At 36.0% G+C, this 18,200-nt stretch overlaps 7 non-coding genes across 7 annotated transcripts; all 7 read right to left on the minus strand.

Moving 5' to 3' along the window:
- Positions 1 to 284: 284 nt before the first annotated feature.
- On the minus strand, positions 285 to 442 carry LOC122018138. The gene has a single exon (XR_006121604.1). It is a non-coding gene; the product is annotated as a U1 spliceosomal RNA (small nuclear RNA).
- A 1,318-nt stretch (positions 443 to 1,760) lies between these two features.
- Positions 1,761 to 1,920, minus strand: LOC122018119. Its single transcript, XR_006121588.1, has one exon. It is a non-coding gene; the product is annotated as a U1 spliceosomal RNA (small nuclear RNA).
- A 1,233-nt stretch (positions 1,921 to 3,153) lies between these two features.
- Positions 3,154 to 3,309, minus strand: LOC122018141. Its single transcript, XR_006121607.1, has one exon. It is a non-coding gene; the product is annotated as a U1 spliceosomal RNA (small nuclear RNA).
- Positions 3,310 to 4,676: 1,367 nt separating this feature from the next.
- Positions 4,677 to 4,836, minus strand: LOC122018111. The gene has a single exon (XR_006121581.1). It is a non-coding gene; the product is annotated as a U1 spliceosomal RNA (small nuclear RNA).
- Positions 4,837 to 13,850: 9,014 nt separating this feature from the next.
- Positions 13,851 to 14,006, minus strand: LOC122018142. The gene has a single exon (XR_006121608.1). It is a non-coding gene; the product is annotated as a U1 spliceosomal RNA (small nuclear RNA).
- A 1,380-nt stretch (positions 14,007 to 15,386) lies between these two features.
- Positions 15,387 to 15,546, minus strand: LOC122018117. Its single transcript, XR_006121586.1, has one exon. It is a non-coding gene; the product is annotated as a U1 spliceosomal RNA (small nuclear RNA).
- A 1,233-nt stretch (positions 15,547 to 16,779) lies between these two features.
- Positions 16,780 to 16,935, minus strand: LOC122018139. Its single transcript, XR_006121605.1, has one exon. It is a non-coding gene; the product is annotated as a U1 spliceosomal RNA (small nuclear RNA).
- Between the last annotated feature and the right edge of the window lie 1,265 nt (positions 16,936 to 18,200).

An 18,200-nucleotide genomic window follows, 5' to 3' on the forward strand; every position in this document is an offset into this window, starting at 1 on the left:
TGCCATTATCAAAACACGGGTTCGATCGTCGGATGCTTCCCACACCAACATTACCTGCTAACTATAGTATTTAGCTAACTCATTGACAATTCAATCAACACGAATGAATTCCGTTAAGGTCTGCATGGACCTCTCTTTTGTGTTTAACTCCTCAACCTTCATCTACCTACTTAACTTGACAAACCCCATCAACAAATGCAACAATAAATCAAAACCACTCATTGAACTCAAACACTTAGAAGTATTATTTCACCAACACTATTAACCTAATTAACTAATTGGATAGAGGTCGCGCGTATACGTACTACCACACTATCATAAATTATAACATCCAATCTCCCAATCACGGAGATGGTAGACCAATGCCCCTCCAAAGTACAATGAAGATCATTATGCTAAATCGTAGGCCTTCTTGATCACCCATAGACCTATCCAATACTAGCAAGTCACCCATAGACCCGTCCCAGTATGGAGCAAAGTTCATTTGCAACTTTCACACTTTCCTTCTTACTATATTAGCAATGTGGGACTAACTAAAATCTAAAACTTTATCACCGACAAGCAAGTTTAGGATTTCATTAACCCAACTAATTGGATCAATGATTCTTAAACAATCTATTGAATACACCTAGATCTTACCATGACTTTTAAAGAGATGTAAAAGTATAAGCATATGTAGGGTTGGTCCTTATTGACTAATTTGAGATATTGATGGTATTCGTGAACTCGTTGTATGATTGCACCAACCCATCACCCATGAGTGAGTGTATAAATTTTGTTAACCTAATTAAATAATTATATAGTTTTAAATTAACTTCTTTCAAGAAATATAGTTGTATTTTTGGATTTCTTAGATTATATTAATTTTTTGAAAATGTAAGATTGTATTTGAAATGATTAAATAAAACCAATCATCTAATATATAAAAATTAATTATTAATAATAAAATTAAGATTAAAATAAAAAAAACAATTTAATTTAATAATTAAGAAGGGCTAAACTTGAGGTTTGGAAAATCTTTTTAATGCAAATATAAAACATTTATGCTTGTTAATATTAAAAATAAGCGTTGAAAACATAAAAAAAATAAACACAAAAATATTATCATGATTTAAAACGCTAATGTTTCTATGGACTTACAAGGTAAGTCAACCTCGGAAAACCACTAAACCATCTCCTTTATGAAACTATTTAAAGGCAACTAGGCAAGAAATCTTTTACAAAAGCCTATGAAATCTTAAGTGTGAGAAAAACTTTTGTAACAAGTTTAGAGCTTAAAGTTAGATATCTTAAGTCAAAATGAATAATTATTGTCAATTTCAATTTCAATTGAGAATCTAGTTGACTAGCCGATTGACTCATCCTTTGACAGCTGACTGAAAACTCTTTTAGTTGATTTAACTCGAAAAAGAACCTTTTTTTAATGTCAAGCAGAGCATCCTATTATCACCTACCTCAACCAAGCTTCTCTATCTGCTAAGATCTTTGTGGATCTCTCTTTTATCTATATATGTTAAACCTCACTATCAATTACTTAATTAACTTTTGACCTACTTAAACTTCTCTATTTGTCAACTTTTCTTTATCTTGATTTGTTTGGACTTCTTTAACTTGTCAAAATTTTGCAATTGCACCAAAACATCACCCAGGAGTGTATATGGTTTCAAATATACTTAAAACATGATTAAATAAGATTAGATCATGCAAAAGATAAATTAATAATAATAATATTAGAATTACAAATTTATTTTGGGATTGAGGCAGGGCCGCGCGAACACGTACCCCACTACCACAAATTATGACGTCCACTCTCCCAACTTGGGGAGATGGTAGACCAATGCCCCTCCAAAGTGCAATGGAGGTCATTGGGCTAGGTCATAGGCCTTCTTGATCGCCCATAAACCTCATCCAGGTAAGTATGGAGCAACAGTCCATGTCCACATGCATTAATAACAGCTTTCACATTTTACTTCTTGTTATTTTAACGATATGGGACTAATTATAATCTAAAACTTCATTATGTTAGGATTAGAGAGGCAACTTAGATGTTTCAAAAATATTTCCGTTGCAAATATGAAAGTTCAAACATTTTTACTTTGTTAAGATTAAGAATAAGAAGCGAAAATAAAAAACACAAAATATTTTATCATGAATCAAAATCCTAATGTTTTTATTTTTCAGCAAGGTGAATCCATCTTAGAAAAGTCATTATACCTTTTTCATTATAGAAATTTTGAGAGAGAGAGGGAAATCTTTTAAAAAGCTTTCGTAACAAATATGCATGGAGCTTGAAGCTAAACACCTAAGCTCAAAATTAAAAAATAATAAAATAATAAAATAATAAAATAAATATAAATTCTGTGATGAAATGAGGAACATAAACACCTTTTTTAGGGGAGTTCTTTTTTTTTAGCTTCCCTTACTTTTTATTAGGATTAGAGAGGTGTTTTGAAAATATTTCCAATGTAAATATGAAAGTTAAAACATTTCTATTTTGTTAAGATTAAGAATAAGTAGTGAAAATAAAAAACATAAATAATAAATATAAATTTTTTTATCATGGATCAAAATCCTAATGTTTTTATTTCTCAATCAATCCTTGAAAAGTCATTATAACTTTTTCATTATAGAACTTTTTAGAGATAAAAAACCTTTTAAAAAGCTTTCGTAACAAATATGGAGCTTGAAGTTAAAAACCTCAAACTCAAAACTCAAAATGAAAAATGAAAAATAAATTTTGTTGTGGAATGGGGAACATAAACATTTTTTTTTTTTTAAGAGAATTCTTGTTTTTCAAGCTTTCCTTACTTTTTTTATAAGCCTCTAAATGTTCATGAATAAATTCCAACAACAATCTTACATTAATGTTAGTCAAGTTATTTGAATTGTCAATCAACTAAAATGTTGATCATGGGATCCTTATCTGCTAACTATAGTATTTAGCTAACTCATTGACAATTCAATCAACAGGAATGGATTTCGTTAAGGTCTATGTGGACCTCTCTTTTGTGTTTAACTTCTCAACCTTCATCTACCTACATAACTTGACAAACCCCGTCAACAAATACAACATTAAATCAAAACCACTCATTCAACTCAAACACTTAGAAGTATTATTTCACCAACACTATTAACCTAATTAACTAATTGGATAGAGGTCGCGCGTATACGTACTACCACACTATCATAAATTATAACGCCCAATCTCCCAATCATGGAGATGGTAGACCAATGCCACTCCAAAGTACAATGAAGATCATTATGATAAATCATAGGCCTTCTTGATCACCCATAGACCTGTCCAATTGTTGCAAGTCACCCATAGACCCGTCCCAGTATGGAGCAAAGTTCAGTAGCAACTTTCACACTTTCCTTCTTACTATATTAGCAATGTGGGACTAACTAAAATCTAAAACTTTATCACCGACAAGCAAGTTTAGGATTTCATTAACCCAACTAATTGGATCAATGATTCTTAAACAATCTATTGAATAAACCTAGATCTTTCCATGACTTTTAAAGAGATGTAAAAGTATAAGCATATGTAGGGTTGGTCCTTATTGACTAATTTGAAATATTGATGGTATTCGTGAACTTGTTGTATAATAGCATAAACCCATCACCCATGAGTGAGTGTATATGTTTTATTAACCTAATTAATTAATTATATAGTTTTAAATTAACTTCTTTCAAGAAATAGAGTTGTATTTTTGGATTTCTTAGATTATATTAATTTTTTTAAAATATAAGAATGTATGTAAAATGATTAAATAAAATGAATCAACTAATATATAAAAATAATTATTATTAATAAAATTAAGATTAAAATAAACAAAACAATTTAATTTAATAATTAAGTAGGGATAAACTTGAGATTTGGAAAATCTTTTTAATGCAAATATAAAACATTTGTGCTTGTTAATATTTAAAATAAGCGACAAAAACATAAAACAATAAACACAAAAATATTATCATCGTTCAAAACGCTAATGTTTCAATGGACTTACAAGGTAAGTCAGCCTCAAATAAGCGACAAAAACATAAAACAATAAACACAAAAATATTATCATCGTTCAAAACGCTAATGTTTCAATGGACTTACAAGGTAAGTCAGCCTCGGAAAACCACTAAACCTTCTCCTTTATGAAACTGTTTAAAGGCAACTAGGCAAGAAATTTTTCACAAAAGCCTATGAAATAATTAGTGTGAGAAAAACTTTTGTAACAAATTTAGAGCTTAAAGTTAGAGACCTTAAGTCAAAATGAATAATTATTGTCAATTTCAATTGAGAATCTAGTTGACTAGCCGTGACTCATCCTTTGACAGCTGACTGAAAACTCTTTTAGTTGATTTAACTTGAAAAAGAACCTTTTTTTAATTTCAAGCAAAGCATTCTATTATCACCTACCTCACTCAAGCTTCTCTATCTGCTAAGATCTTTGTGGATCTCTCTTTTATCTATACATGTTAAACTTCACTATCAATCTCAATCAAATAAAATATTAAATGAAAACCACTTGATCAACTCAACTAGTTGAATATAATTGCACCAAAACATCACCCAGGAGTGTATATGGTTTCAAATTTACCTAAAACATGATTAAATAAGATTAGATCATGAAAAAGATAAATTAATAATAATAAAATTAGAATTACAAATTTATTTTGAGATTTAGGCAGGGTCGCGCGAACGCGTACCCCACTACCACAAATTATGACGTCCACTCTCCCAACTTGGGGAGATGGTAGACCAATGCCCCTCCAAAGTGCAATGGAGGTCATTGGGCTAGGTCATAGGCCTTCTTGATCACCCATAAACCTCGTCCAGGTAAGTATGGAGCAAAGGTTCATGTCCGCATGCTTTAATAGAAACTTTCACATTTTACTTCTTGTTATTTTAACGATATGGGACTAATTATAATCTAAAAGTTTTGTGGTAAAATGAGGAACATAAACACCTTTTTTAGGGGAGATTTTTTTTTTCAGCTTCCATTACTTTTTTTTTATGATTAGAGAGGTGTTTTGAAAATATTTCCAATGCAAATATGAAAGTTAAAACATTTCTATTTTGTTAAGACTAAGAATAAGTAGTGAAAATAAAAAACATAAATAATAAATATAAAATATTTTATCATGGATCAAAATCCTAATGTTTTTATTTCTCTATCAATCCTAGAAAAGTCATTATAATTTTTTAATTATATAACTTTTTAGAGATAAAAAACCTTTTAAAAAGCTTTCGTAACAAATATGGAGCTTGAAGTTAAAACTCTCAAACTAAAAATGGAAAATAAATTTTGTTGTGGAATGGGGAATATAAACACTTTTTTTTTTGCTTTAGGAGAATTCTTATTTTTCAGGCTTTCCGTACTTTTTTTTATAGGCCTCTAAATGGTCATGAATAAATTCCAACAACAATCTTACATTAATGTTAGTCAAGTTATTTGAATTGTCAATCAACTAAAATATTGATCGTGGGATCCTTATCTGCTAACTATAGTATTTAGTTAACTCATTGACAATTCAATCAACAGGTATGGATTCCGTTAAGGTCTACGTGGACCTCTCTCTTTTGTTTAACTTCTCAACCTTCATCTACCTACTTAACTTGACAAACCCCATCAACAAATACAACATTAAATCAAAACCACTCATTGAACTCAAACACTTAGAAGTATTATTTCACCATGTAAAATACAACACCCAAATAATATTTAAATAATAAGGTTATTGGACAAATAATCTTATTGGATTTTTTAGGAATTTTTAGAAATTTTTTGGGAATTTTTCGGAGTCTGTTTGGCGTAGTTTAAGGGGATTAATTATGCGTTGCAAGAAAGCCTCTTTAGAATACCCAAATGTGATAGTTGATTGAGGAATGTATTTAGGATTTAATTAGGCAAACCTAAGTATATAAAACTTATTGTTACTATGCCCTAACCATATGAAAGCGCCGAGAACTCCCTCCTTCCCCGATCTCGATCCCAATCTCAAACCCCTTCCTCAGGCGCCCGATCGCCGACCGCTGCAAGCTCACCACTGCCGGCAGCGGTCTTCTCCAGTGTGCCTCAGCCGACCCTTCAGGTCGAGGATGCCGCGATTCCTTTTCCTCTCCTCTCCGATTCCTCCCTCGCTGTCGCGCCACCACCGCTGGCATCTTGATCGCATCGACGCACCGCCGATGCCATGTAGCAACCGAGCCTCCCTTCTCCTCCGCTGACTGCCCGAGTCCATCTAGCCACTGTCTCCCGTCACCGAGTGCTTTCCTTTGCGCATATGGGTCTTCAGCCGTGAGGGGAACCCGTGCCCTAGCTGCTTCCCGTGGATGTCCATTTCATTTCCTCTTCACCGGATCTTGGACCAGAGGAGGACTCTTTCATCTACATGACTATATTGCCAGGTATCGGATTAAGGTAAGGCTTTGTCAAGAAATTTTGTGAATTCAAAGATTATGAGTTATGGGGTTTCCAATTTCGATTCCTTTCTGTTTCGGATTAAGGGAAAGTGTCAGATTTACCTATTGATGGAACTCCCCTGAACAGACCTTGTTCTTCTTCCTCCTTGAGGCTGATCGATTTCTTGACTGGAGAATTATGGCTCAACAGAGGGTAAGTTGGTTGATATCAGCTGAGGATTGAAAGGAGGTAAGTTGTTAGTTAAATATTATGAATTAAGAATTAGAGTTGAATTCTTGGTTGTGGTTATATTGGTAGTGAATTGGGCATTGGGTCTATGATAGGTGATGATTTTAGGGCATTTGATTTGTTGGAAAACGACTCCACCTTGTTTCAATCACCATTTTCAGCTTCAACCTCCTCAACAGCGGTCAAGTGGTGGTGCTACTGATTAAGGTGAGTTTTGGAAGTTGTTTTCCATTGCTAAGTTGTGTTTGGAGATTGGTTTGTAGTCTTGTGATGGATTGGTTGATTTTGGTTGATGCTGTGGGGTGGATGTAGTTATCTATCCATTTCTGATTTAGATTTTGATTTGTGGTATCTTGATTAATGAATAATTAGTTGTGTTGGTTGGATTGTCAGCTGTGGTAGTTAGAAATGGATTATGTGGAAGAAGTATGCATGATGTTTAGTTGTTGATGGAATTGAATTTGGCTAGATAAGTTGGATGGGTAGATTATGCTTTCTTGGATTAAATGGAAGTATGTGAATAAAGAGGTTGAATCGGTTTAGGTTTGTTGATAGTTGATACATTGATTATAGATCCTTAGTTTTGTCTCGTATCCTGTATTTGTAGGATCCGAGTTGGATGTGATCTTCTGGAGTTGTTGAAGACGGTTGACACGCACTACGTATAAAGGCGGGTACTTCTTGCTTTATCTCTTTAGTATTTTGATCCTAGTGCATGAGCTTTTTGTTCAGATAGTTGCTGTATCTATCTTGACTCCACTCTTATTTTTCTTGCGATTGATACTTCCACTCAATTTTTGAGCTACTCGTTTCTGTATCTATACAGTCTCTCGTTGCTATCGATGATATTTAGCAGATACTATAGTACTAGGTATTGGATACCAGATACCAGACATTAGATAGTAGGTATTGGATATATGGACACCTGATACCAAGTTTACCTGCTTTGATTGCTGTTTATTTACACACCTTGCTGAGCATGCTGGCTTCATGTAGCATACCTGTTTCTGTTTATATATATATGATGACTGTTGCATTGTTCGCATCATGTCATTGCATGCATTGCCGACGATCCTGTCTCCCTTGTGGTTGAGGCGGTCGTTGGCCTGGGCCGCACGCTCGACCACTCATGGGTAGTGGTAGCTGGAGTGTGCCGCTTGTCCTGTCGTGCCACACTCGGCCACTCATGGGTAGTGGCGGCTGGAGTTGCGGCAGCAGGAACCCCCGTCGCAGACGTAGCTATTCAGCTACTATGCACCTGTCCATCCGGTCACTTGAGAGTAGTGGCGGCCTTTGGGTGGTACAGTTTGTCATCGATCCGGCCTCTCGACCATACAGGGGTCGTGGTGCAGAGAGGTGGGCGGGGTGACCATCCGTACATACGCTGTTGTTTATATCTGCTGGTTGTTTACTTATGCTGTTGTTGCTTATCTATGCTGCTGTTACTAGCTTATGCTGTTGTTGTTTATTTATGCTGTTATGCTTACATATGTTGAGATTTGTACCTGTGATATATGTTTAGACACTGACTTGCCTACAGTTGACATGTATATACCTCACACGATACCATGTAGTTATGAGCAGTATTGTAGCAGGACTTTGCTACACTTTACCTTTACTACTAGCCTAGGATATGGTTTCAGGTATGGACACTTATTATGTTATCACTGTAGTATCTGCTATTTCTTTACGAGACTGTATACCTTTGCATCTCTAGTTTTGTTTACTATACTCATGCACTATCTGTCTATTACCCACTGAGTCTTTATACTCACCACCCCGTAAAATGGTAATTTCACCAGGTAGCAGGTAAAGGATTTATGGAGTCGCCTGGAGATCCTGTCCGCCAGTTCCACGTCACATTCGAGGACGACCTTACGATTTTGGTATTTCTTACGCTATTTGTATTTTGGGTTTTATACTTGTTTATGTATTTGAGTTCTCTTGTATTTGGTTTGATATTATTATGTCAAGCCGAGCCGGCTCGCAGTTAGTTACTTTATTTTTTGTGATCGTTGTTTGTGATTTCCGCTGTGTTGATTTTAGTACAGCCGTGTGGGCTGATTCATATATTTATATAACTGCGTGGTTGTGTTTATTTATGTTCCAGCCGAGTGGGCTGGTTATATAACTGCGTGGTTGTGTAGATATATTCCAGCCGTATGTGGCTGATGTATATTGTATGTATGTATGTTTCAGATTGTCACCCATACAGGGGAGATGCTGCCGAAATTTTTCGGTAAGGACTCCTTTGGGGGCGTGACAATTTATTGGTATCAGAGCCAAGGTTTATGAGGCCTATTTTCGTTTGGTTTTTTCGTGATTTGATTTCTCGATGTGACTTTTCGGGTTTTGGGACCAGGCAGCGACAGGATTCTCCAAGCTATAGGAGGTATGTTTGCATATTGTTATCTTACATTTCTGTTAGTGCATGCATAGTTGTTATGTTAGCTATGTTATGTATTAGTATGCTTTTGTTAGTACCTGTCCAGTTGTTATAACATACATCAAATGTGTTGGGTCAATCACTGATCATGGTTGACCCTACTAGAGATCAAGGAATACAGTCTCATAGGACTTCTTTTACCATACCACTAGTGTTAGTAATTTCTGTTATCACTAGTTTAGTAGTGGTTAGTATCTGCTAAATATCATATTGCTTCGGTTCGTGAAGAACCAATTTACTCGTATTGCCTTGGTTCGTAGGGAACCGATTTACTCTTATTGGCTCGGGTAGTAGAGGATTGATTTATCCTATTTGGTTCGGTTTGTAGAGGACCAGTTCACTCTTGTTGCTTCGGTAAGTAGGGGACCGACCTACTCTATTTCATGAAGATTCTGACCTTTGGGTTAGTTGTATTCGGTTAGATAACCTAAAAGTCATATTTGAGTTCACAACTTGTACAGACAGAGAATTAACTGAGTTAGCTGCATACTATTGCTGGCTTGACTAGTTTGTAGATGAACGAGGTATCCTATCCTATGGAGACTTTGACCATGAATTGTATGTACCTGGTAGGATGACCTTGAGGGTACGTTTATATAGATGACTCCCACTGACGTGGAAAAGTGTGGAGCTAGTTGCTTAACACTTATGAGATACTTTATATCTATGGGAGGTTAGGTGTGATCCTGAGTCACTTCTTATCTGGGAGGAGTTGTTGTAGGAAAACACCTCGATATGGATTTGTGATACATCCGGATGACACCCGATGTATAGGGATTTAGAGCGTTTCTATTGGTTGAATGACATGGAAAAGACATCGCGGACTTTGTAGCTGGATGTCTAGTATGTCAGCAAGTGAAGGCTGAGCACCAGAGACTAGAAGTATAAGGATGGTCACGGTTGATTCAGATACTAGAGTGCAGTTGGGAGCATGGTATGATGGAGTTTGTTGTGTGATTACTTAGGGCAGGGTGAGGATATGATGCTTTGAGGTAATCATTGTTGGATTGGCGAATTTGCTCCCTAGCTATCGATTTGTATGATGGATTCGTTAGATCGATTAGCTGGGTTATACTGTAGAGAGATCACCAGACTTTAGGGTATATCTCGGAGTATTGTACCAAATGGAGATTTGTGAATCATATCGTGGTTCCAGTAGTGTTTACGGTAGGCTATGAGTATTGAGCTTTATTGTGATATAGTTTTCCATCCTCGGACAGATGGATAGTTTGAGCGCCCTATATAGTTGTTTGAGGATTTGTTGATAGTGTGTATTATGGATTTTAGAGGCAGTTGATTTATCTATAGTTAGTTAGACAGCAGTATGTGAGTAGCGGAAGTAGGGTGAGCTCATAACCCACAGCGACATTCCTTGTGGTTGAAGATTTGATCATGATGCTAAGATGGATTAGTATATGAGTATGCGGTTTAGTGGTTATCCTTGAATGATGATCCCTGAGTTGAGTAGTAAATTTGGGGACCAATTTTATATTAGTGGGGGAGAATATAAAATACAGCACCCAAATAATATTTAAATAATAAGGTTATTGGACAAATAATCTTATTGGATTTTTCAGGAATTTTTAGAAATTTTCAGGAAATTTTTTGGAGTCCGTTTGGCGTAGTTTAAGGGGATTAATTATGCGTTGCAAGAAAGCCTCTTTAGAATACCCAAATGTGGGAGTTGATTGAGGAATGTATTTAGGATTTAATTAGGCAAACCTAAGTATATAAACCTTATTGTTACTGTGCCCTAACCATATGAAAGCGCCGAGAACTCCCTCCTTCCCCGATCCCGATCCCAATCTCAAACCCCTTCCTCAGGCGCCCGATCGCCGACCGCTGCAAGCTCACCACCGCCGACAGCGGTCTTCTCCAGTGTGCCTCAGCCGACCCTTCAGGTCGAGGATGCCGCGATTCCTTTTCCTCTCCTCTCCGATTCCTCCCTCGCTGTCACGCCACCACCGCTGGCATCTTGATCGCATCGACGCACTGCCGATGCCGTGTAGCAACCGAGCCTCCCTTCTCCTCCGCTGACTGCTCGAGTCCATCTAGCCACTGTCTCCCTTCACCGAGTGCTTTCCTTTGCGCATATGGGTCTTCAGCCGTGAGGGGAACCCGTGCCCTAGCTGCTTCCCGTGGATGTCCATTGCGTTTCCTCTTCACCGGATCTTGGACCAGAGGAGGACTCTTTCATCTACATGACTATATTGCCAGGTATCGGATTAAGGTAAGGCTTTGTCAAGAAATTCTATGAATTCAAAGATTATGAGTTATGGGGTTTCCAATTTCGATTCCTTTCTGTTTCGGATTAAGGGAAAGTGTCAGATTTACCTATTGATGGAACTCCCCAGAACAGACCTTGTTCTTCTTCCTCCTTGAGGCTGATCGATTTCTTGACTGAAGAATTATGGCTCAACAGAGGGTAAGTTGGTTGATATCAGCTGAGGATTGAAAGGAGGTAAGTTGTTAGTTAAATATTATGAATTAAGAATTAGAGTTGAATTCTTGGTTGTGGTTATATTGGTAGTGAATTGGGCATTGGGTCTATGATAGGTGATGATTTTAGGGCATTTGATTTGTTGGAAAACGACTCCACCTTGTTTCAATCACCATTTTCAGCTTCAACCTCCTCAACAGCGGTCAAGTGGTGGTGCTACTGATTAAGGTGAGTTTTGGAAGTTGTTTTCCATTGCTAAGTTGTGTTTGGAGATTGGTTTGTAGTCTTGTGATGGATTGGTTGATTTTGGTTGATGCTGTGGGGTGGATGTAGTTATCTATCCATTTCTGATTTAGATTTTGATTTGTGGTATCTTGATTAACGAATAATTAGTTGTGTTGGTTGGATTGTCAGCTGTGGTAGTTAGAAATGGATTATGTGGAAGAAGTATGCATGATGTTTAGTTGTTGATGGAATTGAATTTGGCTAGATAAGTTGGATGGGTAGATTATGCTTTCTTGGATTAAATGGAAGTATGTGAATAAAGAGGTTGAATCGGTTTAGGTTTGTTGATAGTTGATACATTGATTATAGATCCTTAGTTTTGTCTCGTATCCTGTATTTGTAGGATCCGAGTTGGATGTGATCTTCTGGAGTTGTTGAAGACGGTTGACACGCACTACGTATAAAGGCGGGTACTTCTTGCTTTATCTCTTTAGTATTATGATCCTAGTGCATGAACTTTTTGTTCAGATAGTTGCTGTATCTATCTTGACTCCACTCTTATTTTTCTTGCGATTGATACTTCCACTCAATCTTTGAGCTACTCGTTTCTGTATCTATACAGTCTCTCGTTGCTATCGATGATATTTAGCAGATACTATAGTACTAGGTATTGGATACTAGATACCAGACATTAGATAGTAGGTATTGGATATATGGACACCTGATACCATGTTTACCTGCTTTGATTGCTGTTTATTTACACACCTTGCTGAGCATGTTGGCTTCATGTAGCATACCTGTTTCTGTTTATATATATATGATGACTGTTGCATTGTTCGCATCATGTCATTGCATGCATTGCCGACGATCCTGTCTCCCTTGTGGTTGAGGCGGTCGTTGGTCTGGGCCGCACGCTCGACCACTCATGGGTAGTGGTAGCTGGAGTGTGCCGCTTGTCCTGTCGTGCCATACTCGGCCACTCATGGGTAGTGTCGGCTGGAGTTGCGGCAGCAGGGACCCCCGTCGCAGACGTAGCTATTCAGCTACTATGCACCTGTCCATCCGGTCACTCGAGAGTAGTGGCGGCCTTTGGGTGGTACAGTTTGTCATCGATCCGGCCTCTCGACCATACATGGGTCGTGGTGCAGAGAGGTGGGCGGGGTGACCATCCGTACATACGCTGTTGTTTATATCTGCTGGTTGTTTACTTATGCTGTTGTTGCTTATCTATGCTGCTGTTACTAGCTTATGCTATTGTTGTTTATTTATGCTGTTATGCTTACATATGTTGAGATTTGTACCTGTGATATATGTTTAGACACTGACTTGCCTACAGTTGACATGTATATACCTCACACGATACCATGTAGTTATGAGCAGTATTGTAGCAGGACTTTGCTACACTTTATCTTTACTACTAGCCTAGGATATGGTTTCAGGTATGGACACTTATTATGTTATCACTGTAGTATCTGCTATTTCTTTACGAGACTGTATACCTTTGCATCTCTAGTTTTGTTTACTATACTCATGCACTATCTGTCTATTACCCACTGAGTCTTTATACTCACCACCCCGTAAAATGGTAATTTCACCAGGTAGCAGGTAAAGGATTTATGGAGTCGCCTGGAGATCCTGTCCGCTAGTTCCACGTCACATTCGAGGACGACCTTACGATTTTGGTATTTCTTACGCTATTTGTATTTTGGGTTTTGTACTTGTTTATGTATTTGAGTTCTCTTGTATTTGGTTTGATATTATTATGTCAAGCCGAGCCGGCTCACAGTTAGTTACTTTATGTTTTGTGATCGTTGTTTGTGATTTCCGCTGTGTTGATTTTAGTACAGCCGTGTGGGCTGATTCATATATTTATATAACTGCGTGGTTGTGTTTATTTATGTTCCAGCCGAGTGGGCTGGTTATATAACTGCGTGGTTGTGTAGATATATTCCAGCCGTATGTGGCTGATGTATATTGTATGTATGTATGTTTCAGATTGTCACCCATACAGGGGAGATGCTGCCGAAATTTTTCGGTAAGGACTCCTTTGGGGGCGTGACACACCAACACTCTTAACCTAATTAACTAATTGGATAGAGGTCGCGCGTATACGTACTACCACACTATCATAAATTATAACGTCCAATCTCCCAATCACGGAGATGGTATACCAATGCCACTCCAAAGTACAATGAAGATCATTATGCTAAATCATAGGCCTTCTTGATCACCCATAGACCTATCCAATTCTAGCAAGTCACCCATAGACCCGTCCCAGTATGGAGCAAAGTTCAATAGCAACTTTCACACTTTCCTTCTTACTATATTAGCAATGTGGGACTAACTAAAATCTAAAACTTTATCACTGACAAGCAAGTTTAGGATTTCATTAACCCAACTAATTGGATCAATGATTCTTTAACAATCTATTGAATAAATCGAGATCTTACCATGACTTTTAAAGATATGTAAAAGTATAAGCGTATGTAGGGTTGGTCCTTATGGACTAATTTGAGATATTGATGGTATTCGTGAACTCGTTGTATAATTGCAGCAACCCAACACCCATGAGTGAGTGTATATGTTTTATTAACCTTATTAACTAATTATATAGTTTTAAATTAACTTCTTTCAAGAAATATAGTTGTATTTTTGGATTTCTTAGATTATATTAATTTTTTGAAAATGTAAGAATGTATGCAAAATGATTAAATAAAACCAATCATCTAATATGTAAAAAATAATTATTATTGATAAAATTAAGATTAAAATAAACAAAACAATTTAATTTAATAATTAAGAAGGGCTAAACTTGAGGTTTGGAAAATCTTTATAATGCAAATATAAAACATTTGTGCTTGTTAATATTAAAAATAAGCGGTGAAAACATAAAACAATAAACACAAAAATATTATCATGGTTAAAACACTAATGTTTCTATGGACATACAAGGTAAGTCAACCTCGGAAAACCACTAAACCATCTCCTTTATTAAACTGTTTAAAGGCAACTAGGGAAGAAATTTTTCACAAAAGCCTATGAAATAATAAGTGTGAGAAAAACTTTTGTAACAAGTTTAGAGCTTAAAGTTAGAGACCTTAAGTCAAAATGAATAATTATTGTCAATTTCAATTTCAATTGAGAATCTAGTTGACTAGTTGATTGACTCATCCTTTGACAGCTGACTGAAAGCTCGTTTAGTTGATTTAACTCGAAAAAGAACCTTTTTTTAATTTTAAGCAGAGCATCCTATTATCACCTACCTCACTCAAGCTTCTCTATCTGCTAAGATCATTGTGGATCTCTCTTTTATCTAGACATGTTAAACCTCACTATCAATTACTTAATTAACTTTAAACTTCTCTATTTGTCAACTTTTCTTTATCTTGATTTATTTGGACTTCTTTAACTTGTCAAAATTTTTCACCTCAACATACAAACCTCAATCAAATAAAATATTAAATGAAAACCACTTATCAACTCAACTAGTTGAATATATTTGCACCAAAACATCACCCATGAGTGTATATGGTTTCAAATTTACCTAAAACATGATTAAATAAGATTAAATCATGCAAAAGATAAATTAATAATAATAATATTAGAATTACAAATTTATTTTTTGATTTAGGCAGGGCCGCGCGAACGCGTACCCCACTACCACAAATTATGACGTCCACTCTCCCAACTTGGGGAGATGGTAGACCAATGTCCCTCCAAAGTGCAATGGAGGTCATTGGGCTAGGTCATAGGCTTTCTTGATCGCCCATAAACCTCGTCCAGGTAAGTATGGAGCAACGGTCCATGTCCACATGCATTAATAACAGCTTTCACATTTTACTTCTTGTTATTTTAACGATATGGGACTAATTATAATCTAAAATTTCATTATATTAGGATTAGTGAGGCAACTTAGATGTTTAAAAAATATTTCCGTTGCAAATATGAAAGTTTAAACATTTTTATTTTGTTAAGATTAAGAATAAGAAGCGAAAATAAAAAACCCAAAATATTTTATTATGGATAAAAATACTAATGTTTTTATTTTTCAACAAGATGAATCAATCTTAGAAAAGTCATTATGCTTTTTTCATTATATAAATTTAGAGAGAGAGAGAGAGAGAAATCTTTTAAAAAGCTTTCATAACCAATATGCATGGAGCTTGAAGCTAAACACCTAAGCTCAAAATTTAAAAATAATAAAATAATAAAATAAATAAGAATTTTGTGGTGAAATGAGGAACATAAACACCTTTTTTTGGGGAGTTATTTTTTTTTTGAGCTTCCCTTACTTTTTTTTTTAGGATTAGAGAGGTGTTTTGAAAATATTTCAAAAGAAAATATGAAAGTTAAAACATTTCTATTTTGTTAAGATTAAGAATAAGTAGTGAAAATAAAAACATAAATATAAAATATAAAATATTTTTTCATGGATCAAAATCCTAATGTTTTTATTTCTCAATCAATCCTTGAAAAGTCATTATAACTTTTTCATCATAGAACTTTTTAGAGGTAAAAAACATTTTAAAAAGCTTGCGTAACAAATATGGAGCTTGAAGTTAAAAACCTCAAACTCAAAACTCAAAACTCAAAATGAAAAATAAATTTTGTTGTGGAATGAGGAATATAAACACTTTTTTTTGTTTTAGGAGAATTCTTATTTTTCAAGCTTCCCTTACTTTTTTTATATGCCTCTAAATGGTCATGAATAAATTCCAACAACAATCTTACAATAATGTTAGTCAAGTTATTTGAATTGCCAATCAACTAAAATGTTGATCATGGGATCCTTATCTGCTAACTATAGTATTTAGTTAACTCATTGACAATTCAATCAACAGGAATGGATTCCATTAAGGTCTGCGTGGACCTCTCTTTTGTGTTTAACTTCTCAACCTTCATCTACCTACTTAACTAGACAAACCCCATCAACAAATGCAACATGAAATCAAAACCACTTATTGAACTCAAACACTTAGAAGTATTATTTCACCAACACTATTAACCTAATTAACTAATTGGATAGAGGTCGCGCGTATACGTACTACCACACTATCATAAATTATAACGCCCAATCTCCCAATCACGGAGATGGTAGACCAATGCCCCTCCAAAGTACAATGAAGATCATTATGCTAAATCATAGGCCTTCTTGATCACCCATAGACCTATCCAATTGTAGCAAGTCACCCATAGACCCATCCCAGTATGGAGCAAAGTTCATTAGCAACTTTCACACTTTCCTTCTTACTATATTAGCAATGTGGGACTAACAAAACTATAAAACTTTATCACCGACAAGCAAGTTAAGGATTTCATTAACCCAACTAATTGGATCAATGATTCTTAAACAATCTATTTGTAACTCCCCAAATTTCATTAATTGGAGTTCTTAAAGTGCTTATAAATATTTAGAAATACTTTAAGAATATTCTAGAGATTTTTAAGGAATTTTTAGAGTATTTTTATGTAATTTTCGGAGTTCGTTTGGTATTTTACCAAAAGAAAGAAGTTGCAAAAATAAAATAAAAAAATAAAGAGGTTCGGCCGAGATTTGAACCCGCGATCTCCGACCCGATCCAAGACTTAAGCGAAGCGCGATAGCAAAGCGCTCAAGCGGGTGTTTTCATGATCAAAGTGACGGCGAAATAAATTTAAGTAATAACTGAAACCAAGAATACCCATTGATATAAAAAAAGAATCGGGTTATTTCCTCACGACCAAAACCCTCTCATCCTCTCCTCTCTCGCGTGCGACAGCGCTGCTTGGGCGAAAACGAAGCCGAAGCTAGGGCTTCGTCTCCGGCAGCCGGCCAAGGCGTAATTCCGTGAGCTCTTCACAGATTCGAGACCCTCTCGTTGAGGAGAACCCGTAGGCACGAAGAAGAGGCCAAGATTTCAAGCCCTCTGAAACCCTAGAAGCTTCTCTTCTCGGCTGTAAGTTCAAGAACACATAGGTAAGTGCTATCGCCTGTAGTAGGAGTAGTTTTCGGATATTTGTTTCCTCATTTAGTTTGAGTTTTTCAACAGACAATTAATAGAAGTCTAATTCCAGCAAGTTTAGATTTTCTTTTTCTATTTATGGGGTACGAACAACCCCTTACCCTTAGCACGTTAGTTGAATTTTCTTGCTTCTTGATTGTGCATGTCAGTATTTCAGTTTTTAGTTTTGTTACTGAGTTAGGGAGCATGAACAGCCTGTGTTTTAAGTATACCATGTTGGTTTGCTCTGTTACTACAATGAATAAGAACAGCTTTATTTGAACCATGCCGTTTAGACCTTTTCTGTTTTCCAATTAACACGGACAGCCTTACCTACGCTCCAGCATGCAATTTTAGATGTTCCTTTAGCATCCCAGTTTGCTTGTTTTTAGTTCATGTTGAGTATTGAGCATGAACAGATCACATATTTGAGTAGTTATAAGTAAGAAAAGACCAAGAATTTA

Source organism: Zingiber officinale, chromosome 8B (genome assembly GCF_018446385.1).
Source record: "Zingiber officinale cultivar Zhangliang chromosome 8B, Zo_v1.1, whole genome shotgun sequence".
Taxonomy (NCBI): domain Eukaryota; kingdom Viridiplantae; phylum Streptophyta; class Magnoliopsida; order Zingiberales; family Zingiberaceae; genus Zingiber; species Zingiber officinale.